Source organism: Lepisosteus platostomus, chromosome 17 (assembly GCF_059453375.1).
Source record: "Lepisosteus platostomus isolate fLepPlt1 chromosome 17, fLepPlt1.hap1, whole genome shotgun sequence".
NCBI lineage: Eukaryota > Metazoa > Chordata > Actinopteri > Semionotiformes > Lepisosteidae > Lepisosteus > Lepisosteus platostomus.
Window position 1 is genome coordinate 12,076,913 of NC_142627.1, and position 15,870 is coordinate 12,092,782.

The 15,870-nt window shown below is 36.6% G+C and overlaps 1 protein-coding gene across 2 annotated transcripts in view; it reads left to right on the forward strand.

The window, feature by feature from the left end:
* Positions 1-15,870, forward strand: part of macrod2 (mono-ADP ribosylhydrolase 2) — a 597,178-nt gene that overhangs the window by 323,835 nt on the left and 257,473 nt on the right. The window lies entirely within an intron of this gene.

The window sequence follows — 15,870 nt, forward strand, 5'->3', positions numbered from 1 at the left end:
AGGACCATTATGTCAGAACACTGACTTCACAAAAATGCTTTGTCAAGTCAAAAATAACAGTAATGATATGAGAGATTGCGTTTGTAAGCTTCTTATTGGCTGTTTGTCTGTCTGTGTGTTAGCATCTCTAGTTGTATAATGCATACTAGGTACTCAGCCAAGAGTAAAAAATGAAAAAGGTAACACTTATTACGTGTTTGTAGCACATAATAACTTGGGTAATTTGCCTGAAGAATGTGCATTAAAATTCGTTTTGACATTCGCTTTGCCTCATGTCCAGACTTGTATTAGTGTGCATTATTCACTCATAATGCACTCTCTGTGCTGTGTTAATGCTTTTTTTTATCCAAATGCCAGTGTCATTTTAGTATTCTCTTGTCACCATACAACCCAATATGGAACACTATTATTCCTCTACAATTACAAATTGACAGCAGTACTCAAGTTTCTCTTTAACCATTAAAGAGGCAGAAGCAAATTCACAATAAAATGTTTTGTACAGCAGCTGGAGAGACTTTATTCTGATTTTGTTGTTACCTAAACATAAACATACCTAGATTAGAATAAGTTAACAGAGGTTGTTTTCTCTTGTTTCTTAATGCAAACTAATCTTTGAAATTTCTGTATTTCATTAGCCCTATTGGAAAGACGTTTGAAATATGTTTTTACATTTACAGTACAGTATACTTTACTATGAAGTCTGAGTGGCCTAAACAAATGCTCTTTCATGTCTTATGGTTAAAACTGACAATGTTGCATTATTTATTAACTTTTTAGTTATGTAGGAGATTACAGTGAGTGTAGAGTGTGTTTTTTGTTCAATAATTACTTGCCTACCTTAAGTATGACATTGAAATGGAGATCAGATGGGGCTAATGTAGAATGTCTGGGTATAAATCAATTTGTTCATAAACAAAGCTGTCCGGACATGAAGTCAAAAACTGTTCTGTTTATTAAAGAAAGTTTAACCACAAACATCCATCTTTTAATTCAAATTTGTACTTAACAAGAAACAAAACAAGGCCCCTGATAAAGCAACACATGCTGTATATTGTATGCCTGCGAGAATGTGTCTGTTCATAAAAGAAAAGAAAACATGCAATACAGCAATGAAAATGAAGAAACCTAGAATTAAATTGCACTATTTTGTGTAGTGCGGTGTGATCACAGAAACAGTATTAGGAACTGTGAGGTACATACAGTAGAAAAGCATCATCTGCCCTGGGGTGTAACTTAATTGAAGGATTAACATTACAACACAATGTACAGTGTCCATCAGCACCTGCCATTTAACCTTGCTAGTGTATAAGTTAAGTACCTAAATTTACAGAATGCGTTTGTTTAATTGTCAACATGTTGTAAAGCTGAACATTTAAAGATATATTAAAATCCCCTTTTACACTGTGAGCAGATGGTGAGCCCTGCGCCTAAAAAGCATTTTTGTTTTATAATGACTTGCATCTTAAATTAAGAATCCCCTAGTAAAAATGGAAATTTATGAGTAAACAGTGGAGCTACATTTAAATATGAAAAATAAAATAGGACATCTTGAGCTGGACACAGAAAAAAGAATAAAAGCAGATGCAAGACGTTTGTGTTGTCATTTAAATTTCTCAAGACTCCTTCCAAAACCAATTGAATAGACCATTCAGTTACTAAGCTCTTTGCCTAACATTTTTTTCCAAAATGAGTTGCAGTATAATTATACCCATTTACTGTATATAGATGAGTGCTCTACTGGAGCAATTCAGGTGAATTTCCTTGGCCGGTGGTAATAGAATTGTCACATTGGATTTCCGTCTTCTAGCTAAAGTCCAAAACTCCAACCAGTATTCCACCCTACAGCCCATTTTAGACATCTATGACGTTTCTGTGTTTTACGTACAACTCATACTTAATGTGGATAAATTACAATTATTTAACAATAAGCACTAGACCCCTGTCTTAACATGTTTTGGTGAATTTGCGTTACTGGTATTATGATCGGTTTGAAGACCAAATTCGAGAAAATGTCCCCACTAAGTAATTTCTGACCCACAATATGTGGATTTTCATCAACACCACCGCTTTCAATAACCAATTCAGGGTCACAGTTTCTCAGAGCCTATTCCAGGAACCAAAAATTGTTCATGAATTACGATATTCTCTCCGTGGACACATTTTTGAAAAGGAGTAATAAATATTTTAGAAAACAAATGGGCAACTCTTGCACATGCTATAGTATTCACCTTACCTATTATCTGTCATAAACCAACTAGATGGGGCTGTTCTAAGTTTTGTCATGAGAAATTATATTGAGATAGAAGATCTCAATCGCTAAGTGCTTAATCTTGTAATTTCAAGTTGAAAAGCCACAAACTGAAGAAAAAAATAATAACCTTCCTGTTTATTATAGTACAATATCTTTATTGAGAACTTCGAGAAAAATAGCAAGTGTCCTCAAGAGTTGAATAAAATAATGAGAATTATACTTTTTTTAAAAAAAATTATCCATTAGAGTTCTGTTTCAAAGCAAAATGATCTTGAACGCCCTAAAGCTCTGCCAGAGCAAGCAATTCATTTGGGAAAAAATTATTCCTGCACAGGCCGAAAAATAATTATGGAGCACATGCAGGGTCAGGCACTGTATCAAGCTGTATGAAGCCCTGTCTTCCACAGTGAATTCAATATAAAAATGAGTGAATTAGTATTCCTCTCAGTCTAGAATAAGATGTGCTAGAGACCTGCATGTCTGGACTGTTCTAATTCAGTAGATGAATAATTTTCTATGTACATACTGTATTTTATATAAACACATACCTATAAATAAATATTAATACATATAAATTAAGAATGAGCCATTGTAACTTGTGCATTTTGTTAAAAATCTTATAGTGAGCGAAATCATTTCCAGTAAGCAGCACTCAGTTAAATGCTAAATTATTGCATCAGGCTGTTTCTATAGGCATTTGTTTTTTTTTCTGATTAGAATCAATGACAACAGGCACAGAATCAGACATGTCTGTATGCAGGCTGCTGCTGTGATACTAGCACCCAGGGGAGATCTAGACCCAGAACCTTCCAAATGCTTTCACATAAGAGATTATTTCATTGAATCTTGAGAAACAGTCCAGATATAAACTGTCCAAATGCATTCACAGTTGACACCTAAATCTAAAGTGAGTGAGTCCCTGCAGAGTTTAGATAACAGTGTAATGACTAAAATGCCAACGAAAACCAAAATAAATTGTACTGGACCATCTAAATCAGATCATTTGGAAAACCCCAAACTAATAAGAAAATTAATATATATGTATTCTATTTTTTTTAAAAAAAAACCTTCATTAAGTAGCTGTTGCTGTTTTTAAAACTGACAGAGTGCTGTGATGGATGGTTTCAGGGGCAGTCTTCACTATTCTTCATAAAGAAGCCGTTCCTGCTAATGAGTGCTACTTTAAGTATAGTTTAGTCTGTCTCAAAGGTCATACAACTACTGTACAGTTTCAGTCTTCCTTTGTTTATTTTGCTTCTACTCCCACTGATGTCCTAGCAAGGCAGCTGGTCATTGCTTTAGCTTTTTACTGGACATATCCCTGGCAGCATGTGCTGTAGGTCCTTTAGGAGCACATTCTATATGCTAGTCTTAGATCTTTTTTGATCTGGATAAAACTTGGACTCTGAAATTACCAAGAGATGTATTTTTTTGTGTGTTCTGCTAATGAAAAATCATGAGAACAGGGTTCACGCTTGCTTCCATCACATTAAAACTCGTTACACAAATCTACCTTTACTGCCAATCAGAGCTTCTGTGAAAGCTGCAAAAAATGATCTGTGACTGTATTATGTTCTTAGTCCTTGTTACATGTTGCAATCTTTCTGTAGGCCTTCCTTAGGTTTAGGATTTTGATTTAGTAAAAAAAAAAAGCATTAAAATAAAGCCTTTGATAAAACAAATAGCTTTTTTGACTGCCAGAACTTTAATGTGAAAATGTCCTTTTGTTGAGATTTTTCGCCTCCATGTTTAGTTTTTGGGAGATGGGTTACTAATGCCAATGGGGCTGTTACTGTATATGACAGCTTTTGATTTTTGGATTAGGTGGGGTGTGGAGGTTAATTGTGGTTAAGTTGATAAACTGGTGGTCATTGTGCATTACAGGAATTGTGTGGGTGACAGAACATGAGCTCTCAGAAGTCATACAAAATGGAGGACCAGCAAGGAGAAATAGATAAATGGAACTTTTCTTGCACATTTTCCTTTTTCACATTTTCACATTTGCAGTTGGTCTCTGATGGGAGTCCTCAAAGGCTCTTGAATCCAGATGAACTTAACCATTCTTCCCTTCTGAAGGAAAAAGAAACTCCTCTGAAAGTCAGTTGGCAAAGGTACATGCCCTGGATTGTTGATAGACTAATAACCACTCTGATGAGTGGATGTGTTTATCAGTCTCATGTAGGACAATTAGCAATTAGATACCAGATATGAAGTCACTGTTGTGCATCTTAAGGATTCACAAGAGGTGGTGTTTATAAAAAAGAATTTCCTCTCATATAACCCTTGGCTTACTGGCTCACTAGTCTTCCCGAACCTCTGCCATATGTATGTCTGTATGCCTGTCTGAGATTAGGTTTCTACTATAAAATATGACAAATTATAGGTATCGAAGGGATCTCAAACTTTGGTCCCTGTATTATGGAACCGTTGTGCTGCTTGTTATTTGGAACTAATGTGCCGGATACACTGTTTCCAAAACCAGAAGCAAATGTGGCTCATGCTGTTAATGCTGGGAGCCTTAAGTTTCACACTCCCACCAATTTATTTCTTAAGTGAGAAAGCAAAACAAGCAAAACAAAATTTAATAATACAGCTGGTCACAGCAAGTTCCATTAATGTTCTGTCTGTTCCACAAAGCATTCAGAGTCTGCCCGTATTAAAAGGTGTAACCTACTGTGCTTAAATGCAGTATCTGCCTAGGTAGGGTAGGACTTGCTGCCTTGCTGTTAACATGCTATGACAAATGCCTTTCAGGGGTGAGAAATCAATCATTTTGAAATTGTCTTGTGTAAAGTTATTTGGATAGAATAATGCTAAGTGTTACATTTGCTGTACATTCTGTGCAGAATGGCTGATCTTAGTCACTCTGCAGACAAGCACTCAGGGGATGCTTTCACGTTGAGTTGTCATTTTTCAAGGATCTCTAGGTACAGTATTGAGCTTTGCAGAGCCCAACTGCGTTGTTGTGAAGAAGCGTTTGCTGGAGTTGTATTTCCTGTCATGTGAAGCAAAGCCAGGGCATGGGCTTTACTGCATAAATGTACTTTGACAGGTAATGTTAACCTTTGTCCCCAGACTGTCTCCTGTTTACCCCCATCATTTTCACTGCCCACACAGAACCGTGGTTTTAGGTTAAGGCTTCTAATTTTATTTTATTTTGTAAAAAGCAGTAGAGCAGAGGTTTCTGTAAGTACTGTGTATCACTAAATAGAAACCCCCTGTTTGAAGCATTTATAGCAAGAACCCCAAACAGGCACACCTAAAAAAGTATTTGTTTCAATAAACACTCACAGTTTTGTTGTGTAATATTTTTACATGTATCCAGCAAACATACAGTTGAATCACAACATAGGGATAGAGAGGCATCAGAGCCACTTCTGAAGAGGCAGAGTTATAATCCGGGATGCCCAGTTCCCTTCCTCATGTTGGAACCAGGGATCAAGCCCTGGAAAGGGCGGAACAAAGTAATCAGAAAATCTGTCTGTGACGATCTGTGCCTTTGTGGCCTGTCATTGGACATTATTTGTTAAGTATCTATTGCTCTGTTACTTCTGTATTATATGTATTGTGGTGTTTTGTTGTGTGTTACCTGTTGTGCATCCGTAATGTTTTCTTGTCTGTTTGTTGCACCATCTTGTGAAAGGTTACAGAACGTGTGGAGCCACCCCTTTAACTGGACCTTCTCCTGTCCGTCAAGATTGCCAGGGCTGGGGCTTATTGTATATAACCTGGCCCAGGTGGTGTAGTTGTTGTTGTTTGAATATTGTTCTGTCCTGCTATTTTTCTGTTTGTACTTTTGGGTGGGTTTGGGAGGTGGGAGTCTCCATTTTAACATGTTTCTTAAATTATCGGTAAGATTTTTATTAACTCCTTTTTATTTTCAATGGATATTCATATTCCCTTTTTTTAATCGCAATTGTAGATATAATGGCAACAAGAAAAGGAACTTATGAAGCTATGATTCAAAAATAGTATCAATCTATATCTTCCAGATGGCATTTTTTGGACTAAAATGTCAAAACAGAATTTATAACTAAAAAATAGCCTAAAATATAATTGAGAGACTCTACTGACAATACATAAAATAAATTTCATTGGTGAGTCATTTTATTTCAACATGGCTCTATCAGGTGTATTCAGAAAAACAATTAATATATATTTTTAATTTAATACCTAAACAGGTATTCACATTGGATTAGAGAGGTGTATTTTTACCCCATGCCAGTAACCTAGCTGCTCTGAAGGTGAATGTACGATTCTGTGGCATTGAAATAAAGTGTTTTTTTTAACGTAAGGTTACAAAGCATCCTTTCAAAAATGAGTCCTAATGCCAGCGTCACACTACACGACTTCTCCTAGGATTTTCAGTCGTAGCCTTCATTTACATAATCATAAGAAAGAGTTGTAGAGAGTCGCAACGCATCCGTTACCATCAGTTGTGTAGTGTCACACCCCCAGCGACTCGGTCATAGCGCTCTTAACAGCCCCTACGACTCTCTGCGACTCGCTACGACAAAATCAAACTGGTTTGATTTTCTCGTAGTGAGTCACAAGTCGTAGGGGTGGTCTCTTGTGTCTGCGACAGTCAACAGCCAGTGAGCGCTCAACTGGACGTACAATGCGGCTGCAAGGCAAGGAGGAAAGTGAGTGTTTTAGACTGTGCAAATGGAGGAGAGACTCGTCAAACTTTGGATGTCTCTTCGATGTTTTGTGTTTGTTGTTTGTTTACTTTCGTGCGGTGCTCCTCTTCTTATCTGGTGTGCTACTCATTGATTGGCTGCCAGAATGAGGCGACCTCGCGGTTCTTTCATGGCGCAATACAATCATTTGGAACTGAAAAGTCGTGAGGGAATCGTGTAATTAGTCACCCCCTGTGATTCATAGTCATATAATTTGTCACCCTCTAGGACAGAAAAGGCAGCGAATATCAGCGACTGCAGTCGTTAAATTTGACATGCACTGAAGTAATGTAGAAGTCGTGTCAAGTCATATAGTGTGACGCCGGCTTAACATGCTTTAATGTAAAACAGAAGCAATTTAAACATAGGAACTGGGCATTTTATTCACAATCTAGCAGGTACTTAACTGTAACTGATGATACTAAAACAGTAAATACTTAATGTAAAGAGTAAATCCAGACACAAGATAAAACAGATATTGTCCTTAACTTTGGAATCCTTTTGGTCATTGTGTAGATGACTTTCCAAGGAGTCAGGTTTTATTAGCCATATTTTCAACATATGTAACTCTGGTTTCTGACATGAACGGTTTTACAGCTTTCAGTGGCACATTAATATGAATGAGGATGCAGCCTGCGTTAATTAATTTCAGACTTGTGTGCTGCAGTATAAAAACCAACCTGCCAAAGATAGTTCAGGGTGGTTTTGCTTGGGATGTTAACACCTCTGCTAATGATCAGTAAAGGGTTTCAGTTCTCCTAGCCAAATGATTAAAACACGCATCTCAAATTGTTAAACCTTTATTGTGTTTTATGAGCTCTGTAATTACACGGGACTTCAACGGGACTTCATCCCGTTACATCCTGTAAAAATATTTCTTCATTGTATATTATAAAACAAAATCCAAAATATTGTAACGCAACGGGGGCTCAGGCGGGCGCCCTTGCCGCATCTGGTCGGCCCCTGCACCGTCCGGGGCTCGAACCCGGGACTTCCGCGTCTCTCTGCAGCGACCTAGCCCCGTGAGCTAAAGAGAGATCTCTCCACAGCCCAGTAGCTGTGGTCCTGCTATCACAGGGAAGGGCGGTGACGTCACACGCTCTGGTACGCCGGCTCTTACACACACTGCTTGTCGGCCGTAAGCGTTACACTCTCCCCCGCTTAAATCGCCGTCCCCGGCGAAGGGCTATCCCGCCCCGCTTCTGACACCAATGTAACGCAACGGGGGCTCAGGCGGGCGCCCTTGCCGCATCTGGTCGGCCCCTGCACCGTCCGGGGCTCGAACCCGGGACTTCCGCGTCTCTCTGCAGCGACCTAGCCCCGTGAGCTAAAGAGAGATCTCTCCACAGCCCAGTAGCTGTGGTCCTGCTATCACAGGGAAGGGCGGTGACGTCACCCGCTCTGGTACGCCGGCTCTTACACACACTGCTTGTCGGCCGTAAGCGTTACAATATCATATGCACCTAGTGTTGTATATTGAAACTGAAAATTCTGATCACATCAAGAAAAAAATAGAGCAAAAGTAGGGCTAATCTGAAGTAATTAATGAAGTATTGTATACTTCAATCATACCTAATGACAGTTACTAATGTATTCCTAGGACAAATTACAAAATGGACAGAAAATAAACGAATTCAGTGCAATTTAAAATACATATTTATTTCAATGTCTTTTTATTATTGTAAAGAGCACCTAACAATTATTGATCCCTGCACAAACTTTTTCTTTAGAATTTAATTTGCTGTTATAAGTGTTTTATTATATTATAGTACATACAGTATGTTTTGTTTATTTCTGTTATAACCCTATTGTATGTAATGTCAGAATTATCTGCCAGTGAAAACATGGCACATTGTACTTCTACATTGCTCTGTGTTTTATAATGTGAATTTGAGAGTGTGAGACAGGTTTTGTTATGCGTGAGTTTCACAATCCAGGTGTGAGAGAGAAGCATTTTGTGAAGGACACAATCTTCAGAATTCTTGTCTGATTTCCGTCTTTTGTGTACTTGAGATGCCATGCGATGCTTGTATTGTTTTTAACTAGGTTTGGCTCATTTGAGTTGGGACAACTAGTGAGGCGCTAGTTTAATATCTCTCCTAATTTCTATCGGTGTGCGGTTGCACATAATTTTAAAATTAGGATTACAAACCATTTCACATAAAAAGTATATGTTGTGATTCAATAAACAACACATAAGTTTAAAGAAAGACAGACATTAAATGAGCATTACTTGCTTACTGACATTTCTGTTTTGACCTGGAAACATTGCATTCTACACTCAAACAATGGGGCATCTCCTAGAATGTGTACTGCTTCTTTACAGAAGGTTTTGAGAAGGTGAGAAGTTGCAAAAAGTCTTGATTTTTATTGTTGTAAGCACACAGACCTGCAAAAAGGTTACGAAATACATAGCTTGGTCTTCAAAGGTCAGTACACCATAGCCTTTTCTCAGGTTCTTGGATGCCATGGTGGACTGAGAACTAACCTTCAGAGATTTCTTCCCTACTTGTTTGTAGAAAATCTATATTGCTTACAATTTGAAGTTCATAGCCAAAAGGTATAATTATGCAGAGCTCTTGCAGATGATGCTTTACATTTATCAGTAAAAAAGACAAGCATTTGGCAAATCCATTTACCTTGGTTATTATTCAGCGGTCTATATTTAGCTTTTTAAGACTGTTGCTTTTGTTTTAAACTTGTTCTAAAACCAAGGAACATCTGGAGTCTATCAGCATGATGCATTCAGTTATAGGTGTGATTATAAGGTGGTACAGTGTGATTGGTCACAGCATGGCTGTTCATTACGGTGATCAATTTAGTTTACATTGGAACTCAACTTCTTTTTCACAATTTTCTTTCTGTAGAAAGTAATGTTTTTTTAGATGTTGGTCTGTGCGTAGGAAAACAGTTTTCATTTCATAGGCTGCAAAAGAGATTTTATTTTATACTGTATGTGTCAACAAATATATATTGTTTTGCATGTTATAAGAAAATATTGACAAAGGAAACAATTTAAGATCAAGCAGGTTAAATGCCTTAAATTTTTTTTTCTTTCTAAGCCTGATTAAAGAAACATACTTTATTTTTGTTTGGCATGTTGTGGATCACATAATCATGTAATCGTGTTTGCCACTTTCAGATTCAATCAGTTTGATTTAATGTACTTTCCAAGCATGCTTTAGATTGTTTAGTTTAACAGCAGTACTAACTTTTACATGATTCCAAGATGTTGAGTCTGTATTTCTGAATCTACACTGTGTATGATGTTTTATCATAATATTTTTTCCAGTTAGGCACTGTTTTCACTGTTTTTTCACCTGAATACAGTCAGTTCCAGCTGTTGTCATATACTAACCTCTTTTCTATTAGTTTGAAACTGTTTTGACAAAACCTTTTGTCTTTGCGTTTCATGGTCATCCATGACCTTGCTGGTTCCCCTTCTGTTCTGTTTTCCCAGTCCTTGCTCGTCATTTGGGTATAAACTTTCCCCTAGGCTTATCTGTGTAGAGGTCCTCTAACTATTAGACAGAATGTCCTTTTTGTCAGATTAACTACCATTTCACATCAGCCTTTTACTGCTCTAAAGAAGACCTGCTAATAGTTTTGGCCAGAAGGCAAATTTCCTTTTATCCTGTTTCTCCTATTCTATTCGTTTTCACCTTAGAATAATTCAGCTCCACACTGTATGCAAATACTATCCTACCTCAAATTTATCTCAATTGTGTCTAGTTATTAGGAGAACTAATATATTCAGCTCTTGAGCATTGTTGGATTTAACTTATTTTTACTTGTGAGATGGAAAATCTTTCCCTGCAATTCCTAATATAGTGATAGGTAAGGCAGCACCAAGTCAAAACTATTGGAGGCTGATGTATTGAGCCTGATGTATTCTTCCATAGTGGCAAAGCTTGGTTCCCTAGCAACCACTGAAAGCAATGCTTTCCTCCTCTGTATCATCGTGTTGCTAAGCTACCATGCCTGTGACAAACTTCATTCAAGTTTTGGTTGTTGACTTCCTTACTGGAGCTATGATGGGATTTAGCTTTCCTTTAAAAAAGAGTTATTGATATTGCATCTCTTTTTTTTGGTAAAAGTCCATTCTGAGAATGCTTTTCTGAATTAAACAGCCCTTTGAAAACTGCATCTCCATATCTATATACTAACCTACAATAAAATAAATGTATGTCAGCCAGTCGCTGCTTCGTGTTAGTTTTGTTGTTTGCTTATTTAAAGCAAGACTAAAGTGTGTTATAAATCAGTAGTAGGTAATTTGCAGCCATTCACACATTAAGTTTCAAGAATCAAAGCATAGCCCCAGCAACAGAATGAGCAAGAAATTGCAATACCAAAAGCTTGATTAATGATTATTTAGTGAGTTTCTTAAAGATCATGATTTATGTCTTCAATGGCTACATGAAACCTTTCAGCTACACGATGCCTACCATTATTTTAAACAAATATTACTTGGCGTGTATGAATCCATTTACTTATTACTTTACAATCTCAGCAAAAAAAACACAATATGGTGATTCTGACTGGATTCCTTGAAGGAAAAGCTTGCAACTGTAGGTTGTGAATGTAAATACAGGCTATGCCCCAAGCCAACCTTAGCAGTATTTCACTATGGCTGCTAAAAACTCCATGTACATTAAGTCATGAACTGGGTGGGACACAGCACAGCCCCAACTACAGCAGTTCTGTCATAGCGATCCCTCTCGCAGGGTATCTGTGACGCTGGCTGAACACAGTTTGATCTGTATCAGTCCTTCATCGGCGAATGTGCACCACAGTTTCCAATATGAAATTACAATCTAACAATACAAGATTGCTTTGATTTCTTGAAGATTGTTGGTATACATTTCTAGTTTTCTTAAGACAGGCAAGAGTGGTTCAGGCTTGATATCTTTTCCTTCCATACAAAGGTTTGAAAAAAAATTGAATTTTTTTCTAGATGTAATTTAAAAGATAACAAAATAACATACACACAACAGAACAATGGATGAAATAATGCATTTGTTTGTAGCTGTAGAATTATTTTCATAGTTTACTTATTGAAGATTGGCATTATTTGTTTCAGAACATGTTCTTGGTTTGCCATAATAAAACAAAAACATGTTTTACATGGTTGTCTGTCCAGCATTAGAACTAGATTCCAGAAGATCTGGGTCTTTAGGGAGATTTTTGTAATTTGACATAAAGCAAATACAGGGATTTTTTTTTCTATAACTGCAGAAAATGTTTGACAGACAATACTTCCAAGGCAGGCTAAATGCTACTGGAGCAGATAATGCATGTGCTTTAATGGAAACATTCACTTTTATATCCAGCAGCTGTGTAGCTTTCAGGTATTAATGATAAATTAATGATAATGTGAAAAAGAACCACCTCTAGCAGTACATTTATGGTGATTTTCAGCTTCTGTTCTAAAGATGAGGCATTCGCTTATATTAATCTCTTTTTTGGGTGCTTTAACCATGTGCTTTTCACCTTATCAATAGAGCTAAATTAATGACTACCTACTGAGTGTTGATAGAAAATTAGAGGTGAGACAGCGGGGGATGATTTAGGCCGTGAAGTAGTGATTACCCCTGGAAGGATACGGGGATTCGCTTTGGCTCTGCTGTGTACCATACCAAATTGAGCACAAAATCAAAGCCAGAGACTTTGACTCATCGCTTATTGGCAGGCTGCTGAGTGCAAGAGTTAGAAGGTGGAATGAAGGGTAAGTGGACAAGTCCTCATATTGGCATTTTGTGTAATTAACAGCCATAAAACGGCAAGCTTTACAGGCAGAGGCGGCGCATTGCAGAATTAGACATTGCTCAGTGAACGTTTCCCCAACTATTTAAGGATTTCTTTTTGCCATTATCTTCAGTAGCGGTGTTGTCTGTTTTATCAAGTAGTTGCTGATGTTTCACTAGCATGTGCATTGTGCAGAAAAGGTCATCAAAATAAGATGGTTTTCCTTTCTTTTTCATTTAACTGTGCTGCATTCTTTGGAGTTTAAATATTTTAGACATACCAGACTTTTCCTGTGGAACTCAAAAGCACATATGCTTCTAATTTAGATCATTTATTAAATCATGCACTTGACAACAAACCCTTTTTTCTAAATATATAAATATTTGAATCTACATTAAAAAATGCAACATGAAAGGTTTTAAGTACATTCAGTATGCACACACTTAGTATCACCAAAGGACAGTGACAGTACAAGGTTTGCCTCTTGTTAACTCCTTGTTAATGTGTTTTTTTTTGTTATTAACTTCTGCTTACTACTCACCTACAGTATAACCACTAAGGCCTTTTTGTCCAGTTGAAACTTTACCTCATTCCTTTTCAGAACATTTCTCTGCATATTATGGATCACCCTTAATTTAAAAATTAAAATAAAATGAATTTTAAAATTTCTTAGCTGTTATTATATTAGAAGTCCAAAATTATTAAAAAGAATACTTAAAGGAGGGGGAGAATGAGGTGAAAATGATACAAGAAAAGCTGTAGATTGTTTGTATTACATTTTTAACAATGTTGTGGCTAGTCATTTGTTTCTATTAATGTTTTCAAAGTTATGGTTCTCCATTTTCTGTCATTTTATCTGCATCACAAACATCACCTGTTAGTATGTTGTATTTGTTTGCTTTTTTTGGTTTGGAAGAGTGTGATACTTTTAGAATTGTTTTTCTCTTACTTTATGTATAATATTCTGTCCTTTTTGACTTGTACGAGATGAGATTTTTTTTTTCATGACATATACTAATGATATAAGAGGATTTGTTAAGAGATGGTCACTGGGGGAGGTATTTTTCTGTCGGGGCTCCTCTACCACTTTTTTTTTTGCTTCCTTTTTTTCTTCATGATGATGTTGAGGTAATGGTATTATGGAGTGAGAATAAGAATAATTGCTATCGCTGTTTTTTTATCTCTTTTTCATTTCATTCAGGTTGTATTTTCTTCCTCTACATTAGATTCAGTATCTGCTACCCATGAATAATGTTTATATTTGGTACTATTTGGCCAACTTCTCCTGCCAAAATGTAACAGCTGTTTATATTTGGAAAAGGAAAACAAAGTGCTGGTTTGTTACAGAAGTCCCATTTGACACAACAAGATGTCTGTAGTTTTAAGTATTACTATTTATCAACCTCTTTTTCAGCTGCGAACAAATACAGAGGTTGCCTTAATTGTTTTCTGAATACATTTTCAGATCTCTGTATTGGCGTCCTGGGATGATTAATTGTTTACCTGGTATATTAAAAAAAAAGAATCTCAGGAGAAAATAATGGCTTTTGCCATTTTGAGTTAGATTTTTAAATCACATATTATTTTAAAGTTCATTTTGGTCATTGAGGTTGATTCAATCTTTGTATTATTACTTGTTATAAAAGTCCTCTGACACCCAAATTTGGCAGTTCGGCCAGTCTGTCCCTCAGTTCTAAGTAGTACACAAAGCCCAGGGAATGTAAAACAGATCCATCTGTATTATTCACAAAAGGGATGACATTCTTTTTCAAGATGTACTTTCCACTGCGAAAACCTCAATGCATGTTTAATATAACCACAACTTGTGGTCCCATTTTGCATTTGACCGAGTCAATCAGTGGCTATTTGGCAAACTGATTTCTTTTCTTTGTCTATGGAGCTCTGTCACAGATTCTTGAGGTTAGTCTCGAATGGTAGTTCTGGAGAAAGTTGATCCAGCTAATGCCCAAGTTCTCTCAAGATTCCCAGTTGTAGCTCTTGGGAGCTAGCCTCCTAAACTATACTCCTGACGCCTTGTTTGGGTAAATCTCTTTGACATCCACTTCTTGGTGAAGTAGCAGCCACGTAGCATGAGTTGTCTAATAAAGGCCAGCATATTTGAAATTGGGACATACTGTATGGATTTTTGTATAGCTGCTACTAGAGTTGTTGAGGTCAATAATCTTTGACAAGTCTCTTACTTTCCACATAATGAAGGGCTTCTGTGTGTCTTGCTTTTGTGTTCCTCCTCCTTTAACACCCAGGAACAATCATGGTGACATCCAGAAACATCTTTAAAATTTCTGAACCTCTGAAATTACCAGCTGACTAAAAAACACAAGTTGATGTGTGCGGTGTGCAACGTTTTTCAGTTGAATATTCATGCATCCATTACTTCTTTTCATAAATGTTCTATTTTAATAGTTTTAAACACATTCGATGTACACCTGCATTTTCTTGGCCAAATTAAATTTGTTGCAGTTCCTCAAAGGTATGAGTAAAAAAGGAGATAATTCTAACCCCCTCGTGTTACCTACCACTGTAGAAACTGCCTATTGTATCCTTTTTTCCCTTTTAAATTCACTTATGAATCTAAAGTATATATTTTTTCCTAATAAAGTACTCAAATTGTAACTACATCACATCTAAAATTATGATCTTTAATGTGTCTGAATTTCTCGAATCATGGTCATCTCGATTAAAGTGGTAACAGAGCTAAATGAAGGAAATGTCTTTGATTTATTGAGGATTGTCCCACCTTTACAGCAATAAAACCACAAGGCTTTTGCTTTTCCTTTGGATGAGTCACTGCTTTAGAGGAGTTTTCAAATTGAAATATGATGAACACTAAGTAGCTTGTAATCTTATTGAAATGTTAAACAATAAAATAATTTTGTCTAACTCTAGACATAACATGCTCTTAGTTTTGCTACAGATGGCAAAAACTTGAAGTTCCACCATTTAGTTAATCTGCTCTCCTATTCTTACTAAGAAAAGGAAAAAACCTCCTGCCATACAGTAGCTGTTGAATCTTCTTTTCTGCTTTGCCCATTGACGGTTTGAAAGTCAGATGATTTGTTCTATTTTTCTTTTGATTTCCACTCGCTAAATAACCAGTGGAAATTACTTTTTAGAACACGGAGAATAACTTTTTCTTTCCATTGTCAAATCAACTTAAGTTTTGTAAAAAGAGCT